The 19,601-nt window shown below is 38.2% G+C and overlaps 1 long non-coding RNA gene across 1 annotated transcript; it reads right to left on the reverse strand.

The window, feature by feature from the left end:
* Window positions 1–985: 985 nt before the first annotated feature.
* On the reverse strand, window positions 986–7,703 carry LOC116257289 (uncharacterized). The gene is made up of 4 exons (XR_004173332.2): window positions 7,684–7,703; window positions 6,863–7,115; window positions 1,249–1,335; window positions 986–1,056 (listed from the first exon to the last, which is right to left on the reverse strand). It is a non-coding gene; the product is annotated as an uncharacterized LOC116257289 (long non-coding RNA).
* Window positions 7,704–19,601: the final 11,898 nt, after the last annotated feature.

Raw genomic sequence — 19,601 nt, forward strand, 5'->3', positions numbered from 1 at the left:
CAATTATAACAATTCAGCCCACTCTCACATGGGCTCGAACTCCTGGCTTGGTAGATCCCCACCTGCCCCAGCAAATTCTGTTCCTTCCCCAAAAGGGCTAGGAACAAGCACAATCTATCTCTTAGCAGCTTTATTATAAATCCTCTAAGATTTACCATAATCATGCTCAATATCTTCCTATATTTGACGATGTATGTTCATCAACAACCATCATATTCAGAAATACAATCACCGAGTCATTCTAAGCAGAGACTAACCTCAAAAAAATGGGAATGATAATCCTCCAAACGCTTATCAGCTCACTGCTTTATAGGTGACAAGACAGAATGCATAAATGTTAATTCTTGATTCCCTATTTCTCCTTCGATTGGAAAACAGAGGCTAACTTTTCCTGCATACTTCGCTGTTATTTTTGTGGAATCTTTCTTAGCATTTCAGTGGCATGTTGTAGAAGCCGTTGTTCACCAGTTATGATAAACTGTTATAACAAAAGCCAATATGAAAAACATTACATTAGTTACAGTAGAATCAAAAAAATGTGACAACAAAAGGAACGTCAATTGTTTCTAAATGTTTGCATAAAGAACAACAGGATTGATAAAGGTAAAAGAAAAATACTTCTCAACAATTAATGTCATGCTTGAAAGTTTCATAATTCAAACTTCTCAAAGATAATAATATGGCCTCTCAGTATTCATGATAACAAATTCAATGTCACTAAAAATAGGGCCTCGCAAAAATATGAATTAAAACGGAGTATATTTCTTCCATTTTCTACGAAGCTTTGGTTGAGAAAAAGAGAAAGTCAAAGAAAGAAACCTTCTTTCTAGAAGTTTCATTTTCAAAACATATCACAATGCAACAACTTGGATACTGCAGCACACTCCCATAACTGAAACAAGTAGATGCAAAAAATGTCATTTCAACAGAAGGAAAAGATATGTTACAAAGAGATACCTGCTGAAATAAGACCCAAGCATAGGATATACCATGGATAGTCCTTGTGATTCCTAGAATTTGCCAGATTGATTTCAAGAGTTCAAGAATCTCCTACTTCTGTGAAAACGAGATGAGAAATGAAATATTTGCAGTTAGTGTTGTTCAGCCATCTAACCATTGCCAACGATTTCAGTATGAAGCAAACCTCAGCAAGTTTGCCCTCGTCCAGTATGTCAAAAACACTAAATAGCAGCTTCTCATATACTTTAACATTGAGATGGTAACCATTTGCCGAGTGACAGACATCACCTGTTAGATCACCACGTGCAGGCATCTCAGCAAGTGCAAGGGAAATATCCCTCAGAGATCTGAGGCATTCACTCCTTTGTATTTCACCTGCAAAAGATGGAAGAACCTATAGTAGAGAAAATAAAACAGAATAAGATAAAGCAAAAACGACTGCAAACGCATTGACCAATTGAATTTGGGAAAAGGAGTAAATATCTCATGTATAAGTTAAAGAAAAGGCAAATAGTCAACTATGTAGAAGGTTATACCTCAGATTCTTCAACCTTTGCCAAAAGGACTGTCAAATCACTTGGTTTATACAAGTCCTTCTTCCAGTATATTTAACTACCAAAGAAAAACAGAAAAAGCAAAAGTTGACTCGGAGCCTGGAAAAGAAGATCTTACAGCTACAGCTTGAAGAAGGATACAACTAGTATTGTTATGGCCTGCCTGACTCAGCATTATGTATGTGATGGTTTGTACTAGACTTGACATTTCGCACGCAATTAATGTTGTTAGTAGATAGATCATCTCCTGAAAAGGCCATAGGCAATCAGTGGAGTAGATTCTTAGATTCTTGAAGGATACATTAGAGACTTTGGTATGAACAGTGATAGCTTGGTTGGATATGTTGATTTCAGATTATGCAAGTAGCCTTGATAGGAGGAGATCACTTATTGGCTTGATTTTCTCTCTTGAAAGTTGTGCCATCAGTTGGGAAACTACTTTATAGTCTACTATTGTATTATCTACACCAAAGGCCAAATATATAGCAATCATTGAGGCAATTAAAAAATGTATTTGGTTGAGGGGCATGTTATCTTAACTTTGTACAAGTCAAGAAAAATTGATTATTTATTACGATAGTCAAAGTGTCATTCACTTGACCAAAGATTAGATGTATCATGAGATGACAAAACATATTGATGTCAGGTACGATTTTATTCGAAGAGATTTGTTAGGTGTACCTTGAACCCCACATAAGAGAAATATTTTCCACATTTGAGTCTTTAATGAAATAAGTTTAATGATGTGAGTTATGAAAAAAAAGGGAACCATAAAGGCACTCTTCCTTTTACAAATTAGGGTCTGGGGGTTTATTTCTTGAGAAAAAAGTGAGAAAGAAAAGCAGAAAGAAGCATTTTGGCTCGCCATTTACCACAAAGGCTCCATCTTTGATTTAGAGGCTATTTCTTGAGGTATTTGCTTATATTTTTCCCTTTTGAGAGAGAGAAATGTATTATCTCATTCTCTTCAGTTCCCTCTTTCTTGCTATTCCCTCCAGGGCATTGCCCATTTGGGTCTTGAGGGATTTTACTGTATTGCGTCGTTGTAGCCTCTATTTGACTTGATTAATAGTAGAATCGTGCTCCTCCTTTGCCCATGGGTGTAAGCATATTGTCAAATCACGTATGTCTTGTATTAATGTGTTACTCTTGTTCCCTATGGTTTAACTTTCTTCTTTTTTTAATAATTTCTATGGTGGATTATTGCGATCAGAAAACATAACCATTCCCACTTTTGGGTTGAGTTTTTATCAATCTTTTTTCCGCTCACCTACTTTTCTCTTTCTCTTTTCATTTTTCTAGTGAATCCTAAAAAATATCGTTTTAAGTCTATAGAGAGAATGTGTGTGCATGCATCTGTGTGTGTGTATATAACTGAAATCAGCTGGCCACATTTATAGCCAAAGATTTATTTTTTTTAAGGAAAAACGGGTTGGAGGATCACCCCTATTCCATTAAAGTTGAAAGAATGACTAAAAAAAATAACAAACGAGCAGCACAGACACTCAGTTCACCACCGCTCTTGTTCAGAGAGCAAGGATACCACTTATACAGACAACCCTGATGTGAGCAGGCAGATTATGGCCCGTTGCAAATTAATGCACCGATGACTACCATGCTACACTATTAGATTTCAAGAATATACAAGAATTATCCTAAACTATTAGTGGAAATATCCAATTCAAATAAGCAGTTTCCAAACTGGCCCCTCTATGATAGTTCTGCTCACCAAATCTTCTACTATTTACCATTGTTTTTGAAAAAATCCATCGGGAAAGCCTTCATGCCCCAAAAAGTTATCCACCTTCTAGCCTATTACAGCCTGTCTGATCTCTTCTGTCACTGGTTTAAGCAGATACTCATTGTCCTGATCAGAAACCAACATTCCAGGCCATAGATCTTCAGGCAGGGATCCTTTTGAGTCATCTGTAGAGAATTTTTTTTTTAAATGATTTTTTCAACTGATTTGAATTTGCATGGGGTCATTAAATGAGCCCTCATCAATTGAAGTTTCAGCAAGCCTTCTCTTCCGAACCATCCTTTTCACCATAGAAAGGAAAAATCTATTATTTCCATCTCTTGTCCAGTTGTCCTTAACCACTACACGTCGGACCTCTGCTTCCAATAGATCTCTTTTTCTTCCAGGGTCTTATTCAGCTCAGATCTGTTTTCTTCTTCCTTCTCAAACCAATGGTTTGAACCCCTATCATCACAAAAATGAATATCATCCAGCGCTTTCTGCAAATGATCAACTTTTAGATCTACTTTTTCTAAAGCATTCCTTCTCCAGCGGCATAGACCCTTTCTTATTTTGTCCAGCTTCGCACAAGGCTGCATCATAGGGCAGCCCTTGTCTTCAACCTGCCATAATCTAGATATAATATTTTGGCAACTTAGGTGTTTGTCCCAGTGAAAGGAATATTTGAACACCTTCTTGCCAAACTTACGTTGAATCTGTGAAACAGAAAAATCCACCAACGCTGCATGATCAAAAGAGGCTCTAAAATCTCACCTTAACTTCAGTGATTCATCAAACATCTCAGCTCAAGTTTTATTGTAGAAGCATCAGTTGATTTTACTCATAACTACTCTGCGGACTTAGGATCATTCAACCAAGCAAAGAATCTTTCCCATCCATTAATTATTCTAGACCAACAAATTGGATGAAAGAATTGAAGGCCGTGCAAGCCAAAAATGCCGAGGCCCTACCAACTTCTTAGAAGATTTTCTGACTGAATTAAAATCCCCCAAGATCAGCATTGGACTATGCCTGCCCGTCAACATAGCCGCCAACATAATTCACTGGCCATGTCTGACCCTAAAATCAGTATGCAAATAGACCCCAATGACATCAATCCTCTTCCCTCTTGTCTTTTCCATGAAGATACAATCGTTTCAATACAAATGAAACCGACAACTCAGAAATTTAAACTCATTTTTCTTCTAGGCACAACTAATCCTAGCCCATTTACCTTCTACTTCAGTATGAGATTCCATATCAAAATTTTGAAATCGCCTAAAAAAGCTTAACGGACACTCTTCAGTTAGCATCAAATCAAAGAAGAAAATAATATTAAGATTCTCATGACTAACCAGATTCAGTCAGTCTGTTTGTGCAGCCTTACTGGACAATCCCCTGGCGTTCCATAATACCACTTTCATCCTTGATTAGAGATTAAAAGTTTGTCCCCTAGTGGTTAGATACCCCTACAATATTCTCCTCCCCTCCTGCTAGGTTGAATTTCATATTTTGTCCCCCAGGCCAAACATTGACCTCTTAATTTTCTTTCAGAACATAATTATGATTCTTAGTATTTCCTTTCTTCTTCAACATACTCAACTCCTTGTTAGCAAGAGGTTTCTTCCTGCTGGCTTTAGAATTCTTACTTTTGGAACTCTTATCTTGCACAACATGTACAACCATGTTTGAACTTAGTGTTCGATCCTCTATGTTCTTATCTGACCCAGTCTGCTCCTCACCATAGAAAATCTCCATCTCCAATTCCCCACCATTAGGATTCAAACCCACATCTGATTTTCCCTCAAAGTCTTATGCCATAAATGATATTCCACCCATCTCCACACCCCTTTTACTTCCTCCTTTTCTCTCCAGCGATCTGGTTGTTCCCTATCAAGATCAGTTTGTGGCGCGTCTTGATTTTTATTACCAAGCACTGACGACATATTCCCCCTCTGATTGCTTCCTTTAATCTGAGACCAACCAGATTTCGATTTACGTCTCACCACCTTGACTTGGGTCCACTTGTCAATTAGTGGATGAACTACTGGAGCAAGTACTTTGAGGATTAAAGGAAGCAATGAGAGGGGGAAGCTGCCTGTACCTGAGGACAAGCCCCTTCACCATGTGAGAAATCCCACATCTAATACAGAACCTAATTCTTGCCTCGTATTCCTCCAATTGCTCAAGAACACAATCACCATCTACTATGCACATAGAATTGACAAGAGAAAAATTGAAAGGAACAAAGGTTCATATTCGAGCAAATCGATTCCTTCCAAATTATTTAGTTAAATGTCTTCAGCCACCCAGTGGCCGCCAATCAGCTTTTCAATACCTGCCAAAATATGCATATCTGGCAAACAATCCCATATTGGTACACTAGAGGCCGCCTTCATCTTCATTGGCTTCCCCGATTCCCATTTGCTAATTACCAAATACCTATCATGAACTTTCCATTTTATAGGCAACAAGATTTCCACCAACGCCCCCTTAGACGATGCTTGAATGAGAAACAATCCCTTCTGCAACATTGTAAAGGGAGTTGATTCCAATTGTTCAAAGCATTCCAATATATGCATTTGAACCCTAGGATTTCCCCAACTAGGGACCCAATCGCAGACCTCGGAAAGGCAGCACCATTCTTTCATGAATCTCATCAGAAATCACCAAGGCCCGATGTCCATTAACATTATGAATGCCAAGATCGGGGATATCCAACGCATCTTCCCAATCCGCCTCTTTGCCTGCTGCACTTTTGATGATCACCGCCCAAGAACTATATCACTGATTCCCAGCCATGCCCTGCACGCCAGCCTCCTTCATCCTTTTGAGACCTTCCCGCTCCCTTGAACGATCGTCGGGATCAGGCAAGGCCTTGTGAGCTTTCCCCAACCCCTCAGGATGATTCCATTTCTCAAACCACGGGTCTATCATTCTCACCATCATTTCTTTCCTCCACCGGATGGTTTTTTTTTTATTTTTTATCACTCAAAACTATTGCAAAAGGTGTACCCTCACTAAAAGTTACGGCCAAATAACTAGATGTTGCAAATGCATTTTTGGTAGACTTTTAAACAACACAAAATAAAAAATAACCACCAACATAAACTATTAGTTTAATATATATATATATATCTTGTAATTATATATGCTCACATATCAAATTTAATGGGAATCATTTGGCACACATACGCGCACATTGAAAAAGGTAGCTACCATGTGCACATATACCATATTTAATGGGAATCATCTAGACTGTCAATTCTAAGAAATTAGATGGGGGAGATCAAGTTCCTAATTGACAGTTTCACTTAAAAGGCTGCAGATTTGAAGCACAAATACCAGAGTGAAATTTAAATAATCAAAAATTAAATAAGAAGCACCTCAATATAGAAAATCATACAAAACGGAAATATGATCCTGCATAAAGCTAACCCTACCTCGAATTTCAGTTAACCTGATACTACGACCTATAAATTGGTCATGCCTGACATTTAAACTCCGATTACATCAAAGGTCAAAAATTGGTTGCGGCCAAAATTCGTTAAAAATTTAAAAAATGAACCGCACGGAATATGTAATCAAGCAAACTTAACGGCACCTCTACCTTCATTCTCGAGCACTTTCTTCTTGCTCCTCCTTTTGCCCTCAAGCGACGTAGACAAACCTAGGAGCGGCTTCCACGCCTCAATGCCCAGATCGCCCATTCTGTTCTACAAGTCTGCAATCGTAAAACCCACAAGGGACCACCCAAAAACTCTTCAAACTCTCCCGGTGCATCAAACAAGAAAGGAAACAAACTCTGGCAAGGGTTTAAGCAAGAGAACATCCACAGCGCCTGAACCGCCAAACTAATCCATCTGCACGCCAAACATGTACTAAATCTAATCACCGATAACGTTCGAGAAGAGAAACAATAAATCAAAGGAAAATCAACTTGCAATGTCCAACACTCTAACTGATCAGAAAGCACGAAATGAAGACGAAAGAAAGAAGCACGTAATCACAGCCCGCATTCAACTGAATAGGTGAAAAATCCTCAGAAATTGAGAGAAACCCTAAAAAGAATTCCAGCTAGGAGGAAAAAGGGAGATGAAGTAAAATGATCCATCAAACAAGAAAGAAAACAAACTCTGGCAAGGGTTTAAGCAAGATAACATCCACAGCGCTTAAACTGCCAAACTGATCCGTCCGCACACCCAACACATACTAAATCTAATCACCGGTAACACTCGAGAAAAACAATAAATTAGAGGCCATGTTGTAATGTCCACACTGTAACCAATCGGAGAGCGCGAAACAAAGAAGAAAGAAGGAAGCCCGTAATCGCAGTCCGCATTCAACTGAATAGACAAAAATTACCTTAGAAATTGAGAGAAACCATGAAAAGAATTCCAGCTAGGAGGAGAAAGGGAGACGAAGTACAACCTCTTTTGCTTTTCCTCTTCAAAAACGAGAGAGAGAGAGAGAGCAGTGCTACGAGATTTGTTGTTACCGTGGGTTTAAAAGGGCAAACCGAATCTGTAACCGACCCGAAAAGAATTTTCCAATACACCGGGTCCGTCAATTTTCACGACAGGTTGGCTTGGATATCTAATCAAAACCGGATCTCATTTAACCTATAACATAACATGTAAGTCCAAAATGATTTTGCTCCAGAAAATATTGGGGTTCAGTTTCTGGATTAATTGCACACCAAGTATCTACGAATTGTGGATTCTCCAATTGGATCAGGTTTGCAAAGAGATCTATCGTCTGGCTCGTGAAAATTGAAGAGGGTTTGTAATTAAGCGATCAATGTGCTAGTTGAAGCGTTACGAGATGGTTTCTCGATGCACCAAAAGCAAACCAAGTATCTTAAGAGCAGTACAGATGACTTAAATTTGGGTGGTAGGTAAATTTGGGTGGTAGGTCTCCATGCTCACCAAATGAGATCTTGGAAAGCTTAATGAGTCAGCACATATGGTCATTGTTCTTGGCCAATTTAAAAATGGTTTTTCTAATTGACAAAGTTTCTAAGAGAAGGAAGAAGAAGAGGAAGAAAAGTAAAGCTCTGTCAACAATTTGGTTTCCAACGTTCTGATTTTCCTTCGATCTTTCCCTTATAAAATTTATTTAATAACACATATTTTGGAACATGTACTTTACCACTTATATATGTCCAAACACAAAAACACATCCCACTTAATTTTCAACAAAAAAGATAAAATGGTAGGTAGTATATAGCTGAATGTCTAGAAAACGTAGATCAGTTCAAATGCATAAGCCTTACAAATGTTTGGTTGTCTGAAACACCCATTTTTGGGATGCTGGGACCGAGGTGCTTAGATTAGCATGGGCTGGGCCTGGTGGTAATGTGACTCTAGAAAATCAAGGGTTTACACCCTAATGGGGACTGAGTCAAGTATAAACGTACACCTGCACCATCTTGTTTCAAGGAGGGACAAAAGGTGGGTCTTAAAAGTGGTTTAAATGTGACACTTGGCATAGTACATGCTCTCTCTCTCTCTCTCTCCAGCCACACATACACAGATGACCAATGGTAAGTCATCTGCAGCCCTTGTTCTTCCTTCCTCTTCTAATCTCTCTCTCTCTCTCCAGCCACACATACACAGATGACCAATGGTAAGTCATCTGCAGCCCTTCTTCTTCCTTCCTCTTCTAATTTGTCTCTCTCTCTCTCTCCCTCTATAGCAAGGGTTCTGAGCTCTCAAAAACCTTTTTGCTTGAGCGAGGGTTTTGATGGTCCCCTTGCTCGCTCGAGTGAGGTTCCCTGGTTCTCTACTCAAAATCCTCGCTCGAGCGAGGGTTCCCCGGTTCTCTACTCAAAATCCTTAAGTGAGGTTTCTCTGGTCAAAACCAAGTACCTTACTCACATGAGCTTGGGTTCTCTGCTTGAGCTGAGCCAGGGCTCTCAGCCTCTGAGCCCATAACCCTCACTCGAGGGATCTATCGCTTGCTCAATTGAGGGCTTTGAGCACAAAACCCTTGATCTGATTTTTTTTTTAGGTTTTTGTCATTTCTTTTTTCTGCATAGGCCTTTGAAGTTTGGCTCTCATCATCTCGCCCCTGCAGCCATCTCTACCATCTCCTTTTGTAGCAAGGAAGAAAGAAGCGAGGCCTCTGCTGAAGGTAAACAATCTCGATGAGTTGAGCTCAAGTTCCATTATTGTCAACCGATTCGATTTCAGGCGAGCTTTATGAAGCTTGGCTCGAGCTCGAACTAAGCAAAATAAGAGCCAAGCTGAGTTCGAGCTGGGTGAGCTCGGACTTGACTTGGCTTGTCTTCAGCCCTAGTTGTGATGCATGAAGAAATTGAATCTCTGCATAGAAATCAAACATGAAAGCTTGTAAATTACTTAAGGACAAGATGATGATTTTTTGCAAGTGTGTCTTTAAGAAAAAGGAAGGTACCTCACAGTTAGTAGATGCAAAGGACAAAGCTTGGTTAGTTGCAAAAGGCTACAACTAGGTAGAAGAAACTAATTTTAGTGATATTTTTTTCTCTTGTTGATAAGCATAGTTCTATACTTGCTTTAGTTGCCATGTATGATATGAAATTAGAATAGCTTGATGTTAAAATAACATTTTTATTTGGTAAATTATTAAAAGAATATATATTATATATATATATATATATACATCAATTATTTGATTTTGTTGTTGAAGGAAAAGATAATCATGTGTGTTTTCTAAAGAAATCATTATATTACTTGAAGCAATCTCGTAAGCAGTAGTTGAGGGGCATGTTATCGTAACTTTATACAAGTCAAGAAAAGTTGATTATTTATTACGATAGTCAAAGTGTCGTTCACTTGACCAAAGATTAGATGTATCATGAGATGACAAAACATATTGATGTCAGGTATGATTTTATTCGAAGATATTATTGCACTGGATAAACTTATTGTGAAGAAAATTGGTACCATTGAAAATCCTGCATATGTTTTAACCAAGCAGTTCTAATTGCTAAGTTCAAGCAATGACTGAATTTGATTGGTGTTTTTACTTTTTAAGATGAGCCTTTTTCAGGCTATGTTGGTGAAGGTGGAGTCTGTAAACTATTTTGTCAAAGCTATGATGGTGTATAAGTTAAGGAAGAGATTTGTTACGTGTACCTTGAACCCCACATAAGAGAAATATTTTCCACTTAATGATGTGAGTTATGAAAAAATAAGGGAACCATAAAGGGCACTCTTCCTTTTACAAATTAGGGTCTAGGGGTTTATTTCTTGGGAAAAATTTGAGAAAGAAAAGCGAAAAGAAGCATTTTGGCTCGCCATTTACGACAAAGGCTCCATCTTTGAATTAGAGGCTATTTCTAGAGGTATTTGCCTATATTCTCCTTTTTGAGAGAGAAAAAGGTATTATCTTATTCTCTTCAGTTCCCTCCTTCTTGCGATTCCCTCTAGGGCATTGCTCGATTTGGGTCTTGAGGGATTTTATTGTATTGCCTCGTTGTAGCCTCTATTTGACTTGATTAATAGTAGAATGGTGCTCCTCCTTTGCCCATGGATGTAAGCAAAGAGTGTGTGTGCATGCATGTGTGTGTGTGTGTGTAACTGAAATCAGCTGGCTACATTTATACCAGAGAGTTATTTTTTTAAGCAAAACGGGTTGGAGGATCACCCCTACTCCATTAAAGCTGAAAGAATGAACGACTAATAAAAATAACAAATGAGCAGCTCAGACACTCAGTTCACCACCGCTCTTGTTTAGAGAGCAAGGATACCACTTCTATAGAAATGAAATCATTACACACAATGTTATTTTGAATCCACCTGGAAAAACCAAAGACAACCCTGATGCGAGCAGGCAGATTATGGCCCATTGCAAAATTTCTGCAACGAAGACTTCCATGCTACACTATTAGATTTCAAGAATATACAAGAATTATCCTAAACTATTAGCGGAAATATCCAATTCAAATAAGCAGTATCCAAAACTGGCCCCCCTATTATTATCCACCAAGAGTTTACTCCTTTCATGAACTATCTTTCCAAAGAAGCCCTGCATAGAATCTTCCTTGCTCCTTCCTTCATGAAGGTCAATTTATGACCCAACCCAACAAATTCTTAGTAAGCCAAAAAAGGGTAAAAAACTAAAAATACTAGTTCTTTTCCACAATTGAATCGCTCACTCCACATGTAGTGGCCAATCTTGCTTTAATATCATTCAACACAGGCATTCCAAACTTCTTTTTTGCCTCTCTTGTTTTCCTGCACACTTCTGGTGTTTAACCTTGTTTCTAAAACACCATATTCTCCAAATGACAAGATTAAAACCAAACCTCCCAACATTTCTTCATCTCTTTCATAGCAGTCTTTTGTTAAACCACCACACAATCTTAGCGCAAATGTCCCTAACTGGCTTCCGACCAATGCCAAATCATGCAGCCACAAAAGCCCAAATATTAGCAGTGAAGGAGCAAGTAGACAATGGTTTGATGTCACATGCTTTGCAATAAAATAGATCGATGCCATGTTTAGGCCAAAACGTTGTGCCCTAACTTCCGTGGGTAGCCTCCATGTAACTCCCACGAATTTTTCTTTTTCTTTAATTATTGTGAAAACATAAATATAGGTACAGGTTATAAATGGTAGATTTAAATGACTCTTAAAAATAGTTGAAACTATCAACTACATAATAGAGGGGCAGTATGGAAAGGAAGGAAAGGGGTTACTAAACATATACCTGGCTGGAAGAAGTAACTGAAATAGTAAAAATAGAAAAAAAAAATTGAAAGGTTATATTTCGGAAAAGTGAAAGTGAAAGCTAACCCTGTTTTTCCTGCATCTTGGGGTGAAGATCAAGAGCAAAGAGGAACTGGTCCACATGACTATCATCCGCGGCTTGGAGGATCAAGAAAGCTATGGAGCTAGGGTGCTGATAGTAAAAAATCAGGGGCTGTACAGTTAGAGAGACCCTGGTAAGTGTTATTAGTTTCTTTTATACATAGTCTGTATAGGTAGGTATATATATAATAAGCAAGGAGAATTCTACTTGGTGGGGCTGAAATTACACATGAGAATGCATGTTTTGCAAAGAAATCATTTTAGACTACCTTGGAACGACAGCCCTCTTGGTGGACTGAATTGACTGCAGCATGAAGCAATAAGGTATGGGGATATTCAGACATCAGCATGTAGTTCATGTATGTTATGCTCATGAAATATAGATGCATTAAGTAAATATGTAATGTGTATCCGAACAGGCCTAGAGTAATAAGTAGGCTGTTGGACTGAAATAGTTAGTATGCATTACATTAAAATGAAAGGATGATCACGATTATGGAGTTGTTTCTGAAATTTAGAATACAATCAGATTTATTAAGGAAGTATTTTGCATGATCAGTCTTACATAGATGGTGAATGTATTGGTGATGTGACGTGATGATATATAAATTTCAGATGTGCATAGATTGATATTTTCTGTAGCTGGTGGCACTTAGTTGTAAGTTCAACAGGGAAAACCCTGTTCTTATGAAGATCTGTATATATATATAAATATATATGCATCTATATATAAGGTACACATATAGATCTTCAGTGTATACTTATACATACTTATATGTAGCTGTGAATTCAATTTGCGGGATATATGTTGCAGTAGCTGGACTGAATACAAATGTGCTTGCATGTTGAAATGATATGGGTGGTAAGTTCCTTCGTGAATGGGTTGGTGATGATAGGAAACTGTAGATGTATATCACCAAAATTCAGTAGGAGTAGGATATATCAACCATGTCTCTTAGCTATTATGTTTCTGTCATATCCTTCTAAGGATCTCATGCATTATGTTAGTGTTTAAATCATAACAAAACACAAGAAAGAAAAAGAGAGAGTCTTGCATCAACATTAACTAGACCTATGCAAAACATAACACGATTGATACAAGGCCTACTTAGCAGGGGACTGCTTCGTACTCTATGATTGTCACTCAGTTGAAGTTAGTAATACTAGATATGTAGGGGAATATTTAATCGTAATAGAAGCACACAGCTCTTATACATTGGTATGTTTATATAATAACACATAACAGAACTCAATCTGATTTGGGTGAGGAAATTCTGAAATACTCAGTCATCCCTTGATGACATGCTGAGCAACAGTGAGTAGCCGCACATGCTTAGAATGGTTGGAAATAAAAATTATTTAGTAAACCTGAGATTTGATTAAAGAACAGTAAGATTCTCGTGTTATCTACGAATTAACCAGAAGAGATCAATGGGATGAATCTAAAGAGATAGAATCACCTTTTTGAGTAAGGTTAGCCTAGGAATGTCATCAAAGGAATTGTTGTTTTGCCTAATACAGAAAATTCATTCAATAAGCAAAACTAACAAGAACAGGGGAACCAGAAATAGAATCAGGATAAAAAATTTACAGAAATTTTCAGGACAGGAAATGAGAATACACCAAATGGAAACTAGTAGAAGTCGACAATCAAACTTCTAAAATATCTGGTTGAAACTGTTGGCTGAAACCACCAAGCTCCATAAGAGTTAAGGTATTATTGTAGGGTGTGTGCAGTGTGGGGCTGAATGGAGAAAAACTGTAAAAGATGTGGTTTCAGAGATCGGTGTAGCTAACTTGGACATGTGGTTCTTCCTACTAAAAGTGATAAACATGAATACAAAGGTAAAATGTTGAAAGCAACTACTGAGAACAAAGAAATTCCAGTAGGGAGGAAACAAAAAAAAAGCTAGAGATGTAATAAACAATTGTATATAACGCTACAGTTCTTTAACAAAGAGCTGAGGTAACTCAAACGTTGCTATCTCATGTACTTAAATTAAGTTGGTTGTGCCCTCAATATGAACAAATTGTGAGGGGACAATAGCCTGAATCATTAGTATAAAGCCTTAGGGTGGTTCAGCCATATATATATATATATAAACAAGGAGATATATGAATGTATGAGGTGTATTCCATACCAGTGGATACACATATATACGAATTGATAAAGGACCATAAATAAACAAAGTTTGGTAGTGTATACCTGATGTGTATGTTATAGTGGTTGTCCCTAATTCTTGGGAATTTAAATTGGCTAGACTGGTTTTGTTTTGGGATTGGGGCCTAAAGTTGGCTTTCAGGAGAGTTAATAAACTATGTCTAGTAAGGATAACCCTCACATTTGAATGCATAGAACAAGGCGTGGACTATGTTTTATACAATGGTACATGCGAGTGTGAGCATGAACTTTGGTCTAGTAGTTGGTTTTGTCTAGGGAGATGGTGATGTGCACGAGCTTACTTTAGTCGCACGCTCCTCCGTCTGCGCTTGATGACCCACAGGGTATTGGGCGGCACAAGGGCTCGGGATTTTGTTATGCTTTTGGTTGGAGAGCAGGGCGTCTCCTGATCCCTCAACCCGAGTGCCTAGAGGGGCCGGTCTACCACTTTGGGTAACACCGGTGGTTGGACCCTGCTGCTGCAGCGACGATCTGGGATATCTCAGGAGGCTTCACTTCAGGTTACCCTTGTTCAGTTTGGATCGCATGGTGAAATATAATCTGTGCAACCTGTGAGTTGTGCCTATAGGGTTTTTTGTTGTTGGTTCGTCACGATGACCATGATCATTGTTAATGGACCATGGTTATAGTTCTACAAACATATGGAGGTCAGGTACACCTCATTCATAATGATAAGATCTAACCCTAAGGTGCATTATGGATTGATGACTTACGGACATCGACCATAAAGTCCCCATATGTATTGTTTAACATAATTCTAAACTTATTTTGTCATACCATGTTCCATGAATGACTGGATGTTTCCATACTCAAAAGAAATCTGACTCTTCTTTCGATCCCTATAGGTAGTTCTTGAGAGATCGTGGCTACAGGAGTGACATCCTCAGTCTTTGTGATGGACCGGCATTGGCAATCTGGACACTACGTCGAGTCTGGACTTTATGGATACTTTAGTTGTTTTAGTCTAAGTGTTCTATGTGGAGTCAAAAAGGGTGTCTCTTTTGTTGGCATTTGATTTGTTTTCTGTTTTGGTCATTGCTCAAGTTTGTTCGGAATAAGACTCAATGTTTCTTCTGTTATTATCTATAAAAAAAAAATTGGTGTCAAAAAACTTGGGTCATGACACCCCAAAGCTACCTATATAGACTACCCAACAAGCCCTAGGAAGGAGCCAGACAGCTAGATTTTCTTTCTCCAATTAATAGTTGTACTCTTTTTTCAAATCCTCTCCCAAATCTGGCTTTTGGATGTGATTGGAGGGTTGTTGTTACGCCAACATACGGTGTCATGACCCTGGATCAGTTGAACATTACACCTTTCTCCTATAGAAGCAAAAACTTTCCATCTGGCTTCCCCCTTATATCTCAGTAGTGCATTTTCCATGTTGACCTTAAGTCTTCCTGCTAATTAACGAGATTGTGTAACTCTAAAGGAAAGAGAGAACTTCTATTTTTCTATTTGTGCTTTTCTGTCGCACTACTTTACAATGAGCACAATTGTGCTTTGTATACTAAAAACAAAAGAATATTCTTAAAAAGATATTTTCTGTTATAACAAATAGTTGTTGCTTTGCTCGACCACGAATTCCAGCATTGCTCTGCTCCACCATGAGTTCCAGCAAGCCTAGCCACTTCTAATCTTTCACGCAAGGCCTGATATCAAAAATATTTCATAATACATCTAACGGATACTGATTTTCTTTGGAGTGTATTTCAGCTGAGTTAATATACCCCTCAAACTGGATTGGGTGTTGTAGCTTTAGTCCAAGTTTGTTCCTTAAATAAAGAAATCGAGCTCGTCCCAATGGTTTTGTGAAGATATCTGCCACCTGTTCTGCTGAAGGGATATATCTGGTTTCAAGGAGTTTGGATGCAACTCTTTCTCTGATATAATGGTAGTCCAATTCAATGTGTTTGGACCTGCTGTGCATTACTGGGTTAATGGTCATGTGTAATGCAGACATATTATCATAGTACAATATTGGTGTCTTGGATAGACTAACCCCAATATCACGCAATATATAAGTGATCCAAGTCATCTCTGCTACTGTCGAGTTTAATGCACGGTACTCTGCTTCTGAGCTTGAACGTGCTACTTTCGGCTGTTTCTTAGCAGACCATGAGATGCAGTTTGGCCAAGATAAATGCCATATCCAGTTGTTGAACGTCGGGTGATTGGACACCCAGCCAATCAGTGTCAGAGTACCCTTGAAGAAGCATGCAATCAGTTGGTTGTATCCAGAGTCCATGTTCTATAGTGGCCTTCACATATCTGAGACTTTTCTTAACTAATTGAAAATGGAATTGAGATGGTGATTTCATATACTATTGAGATGGTGATTGCATATACTGTGACACAAAATTGACACTGTATGCCAAGTCTGGACAGTGAAGGTAAGATATTGCAGACAACCTACTATGCTTCGAAAAAATGTGGCAACTTGGAAACATGGGCTCGACTGATTGCAATGAGGAGTTTCTGCCATAGGTGTGTTGCTAGGCTTACAATCACTCAAGTTTGCATGTTGAAGAATTTCCTTTGCATATCTTGTTTGATTTAAGAATATGGCATCTTCTTCTTGTTGTACTTGTATGCCTAGGAAGTGATGGACATCTCCTAGATCTTTCATAGCAAAAGCTGAACTGATATCTGCAATAAAACTTATGATTATATCTTGTCTATCACCAGTAATTAGAATATCATCAACGTATAAAAGAAGCAATATGGTTCCATGCTCACCTTTATAAATGAACAGCGATGAGTCTACTGGACTGCAGAAAAACCCATAATTTGTCAGCAAGTTGCTGAATTTGTCAAACCACATTCTTGCAGATTGACATATAAAGCCTTATTTAGTCTACAAATGTAGTTAGGCTTATTTGGGTCTCTAAATCCTGGTGGCTGATCCATGAAGACAGGTTCATCTAGTTCGCCATGGAGGAAAACATTCTTGATGTCCATTTGATGTATCCTCTATTTTCTTGACAAGGCAACAGTAAATATAATTCTGATTGTTGTTGGCTTAATAAAGGGTGAAAGTGTTTCAATGAAGTCCACTCTTGGTATTTGGTTGTATCCCTTTGCCAAAGCCTCGCCTTCAACATGTCCAAGCTTCCATCCACTTTAACTTTGGCTTTGAAAACCCACTTGCATCCAATGATGTGTTTTGCATGTTTTCTTGGAACCAAGTCCCACGTTTCAGTGGTTTTAAGAGCATCATCTCCTCCTTCATGGCAGCTGCCCAACCTCTATGTGATAAGGCTTCTTTGATAGAATCAGGTTCTTTAGGAAGTAATGTACATGACAGTAGGTATAGTGGGTTGGGTTAACTATTCCATGCATCGAATGTGTCTCAATCTACTGTATGAGAGTTGGTGTTATGCCTACTTCAGGTTTTGCTCATTTGCAAATGTGTTGTCTCCTGTGAGTTGTTGTTTTCCTGCTCATTAATGTTCAAACTTCTGATGTGAGAGCTTGAAGTATTGTGGTTATGTTCATCACCAACCACTTCCTCTATTCCATGCATCTTGGCTATTTCACTTTCTGACAAAACAGACATAGGTTCTTGTTCTTGTGTCTTGGCGCCCAAGTATTTCTTTGTTTCTTCATTTTAAGGAAACCAAGCATCATACTGAGTTCTAACATTTTCAACCTTTGTGTCTACCACACTCTTGCATGGAAAGCTGTGTTCATCAAATATGCAATGCTTGGAGATGTAAACTCGTCCTGATTTAAGGTGTAAACATCTATAGCCTTTATGCAAAGTGTTGTAACCCAAAAATATACAAGGTATTGATCTTGGTTCTAGCATATGTCTGGCATAATCTCTCAAGTATGGGTAGCATAAGACCTGAATGTTCTCATGTAATCATACTCAGGCCTGACACCAAACAACTTCTCATAAGGCATTTCATATTCAAGAGTGTTGTAGGAATTCTTTATGAACCCAAACAGCAGTGTTAAATGCATCCACCCAATACTTTAGGGGTAAATTTGCATAGAATAACATCGCTAGACCCAACTCAGTAACAATTCGATGTCTTCTTTCAGCTTGCCCATTCTGCTGTGGTGTGTATGGGCAAGACATTGTATGACGAATTCCATTGTAGTCAATTTTTTTTTCATTCTATTATTATCAAATTCTGTTCCCCCGTCTGAATGAATGATCTTGATCATTTTATTGAACTGATTCTTTATGTATACAATAAACTTCTCAAAACAAGACACAAAATCTGATTTCTCTCTTAGAGCAAAAATCCAGCAATATTTTGTGGAATCATCAACAAAAATTGCATAATATCTCATCCCTTGTACTGAAACTATTGGTGATGGCCCCATAAATCACAGTGGAGCATATCAAAAGGTTGTGTCTCTTGTTTATCTGCAGTAAAGAATGGTAAACGAGAAGATTTTGCCATAGAACATCCAACACATATATTTTTCTCTTCAACATTCAAACTACATATTTGTTTTTCTCTATTTAGAAATTTCAAAACACTATAGTTAACATGAGCTAGCCTTCTGTGTCATATCTCCAAACTGACTATGTTTTGACGGTTTGAAAAACATGCCTCCTTTATTCCTACTTCAGCATGTAAAGATCACCTTGACGACGTCCTTCAGCTAACACTCGCTTTGTTTCCCTGATCTTAATTTGGAAATGGTCATGCGAAAAACAAAAATCCACTGGTAAGTCTCTTATTAGTTGACTTACTGAAATCAAATTTATTCTAATTTCAGAAACAACTAAAACATTCTTCAACTCTAATCTATTTTAATCTATTTTGGTTAGAGCCGATTTTTGCTTCTCCAACTTGTGTAATCTTAAGAGACTGTCCATTTTCCACTATAACTCTTTCTGTACCTCTATATTTGGTTGTGTTCAGAAGCATACATGAGTATGATGCTATGTGCGAAGTCGCTCCAGAGTTTGGAAAACAGGCATGATCCTGGTTATCAACCATAGTTATTGCTGCTAAAGCTTATGCAGCTTCTTCTGCCTTATATGCATTATCAAATCTGTGCCAGCATCTAAGAGCAGAGTGATTCGATTTAAAGCAAATCTGGCATACCATACCCTTTTCTTGGTTCACTGTGGTGTTTCTTTTGGCATCTGTAATTTCTTGTGATTTGTTGAAGCCTTGGCAATGTTTCCATGATTATCTTGTTGCCCACTTTATATGAATAAAACCCCCTGCCTTGAGAAGAGAAGTATTGTCTTCCTCTTCCTCCACGTTTACCATAGAACATCTGACTTTGGGCATAAAATGCATATTGGTGCTGGATTTCTCCTTCATATTGATTGAGTGACTTCAATGTTTTGTGGCTTTGTAGCAATGGTATAACGTCCTTATAAACAGGAATTGGGG

This window comes from Nymphaea colorata, chromosome 7, assembly GCF_008831285.2.
Source record: "Nymphaea colorata isolate Beijing-Zhang1983 chromosome 7, ASM883128v2, whole genome shotgun sequence".
NCBI lineage: Eukaryota > Viridiplantae > Streptophyta > Magnoliopsida > Nymphaeales > Nymphaeaceae > Nymphaea > Nymphaea colorata.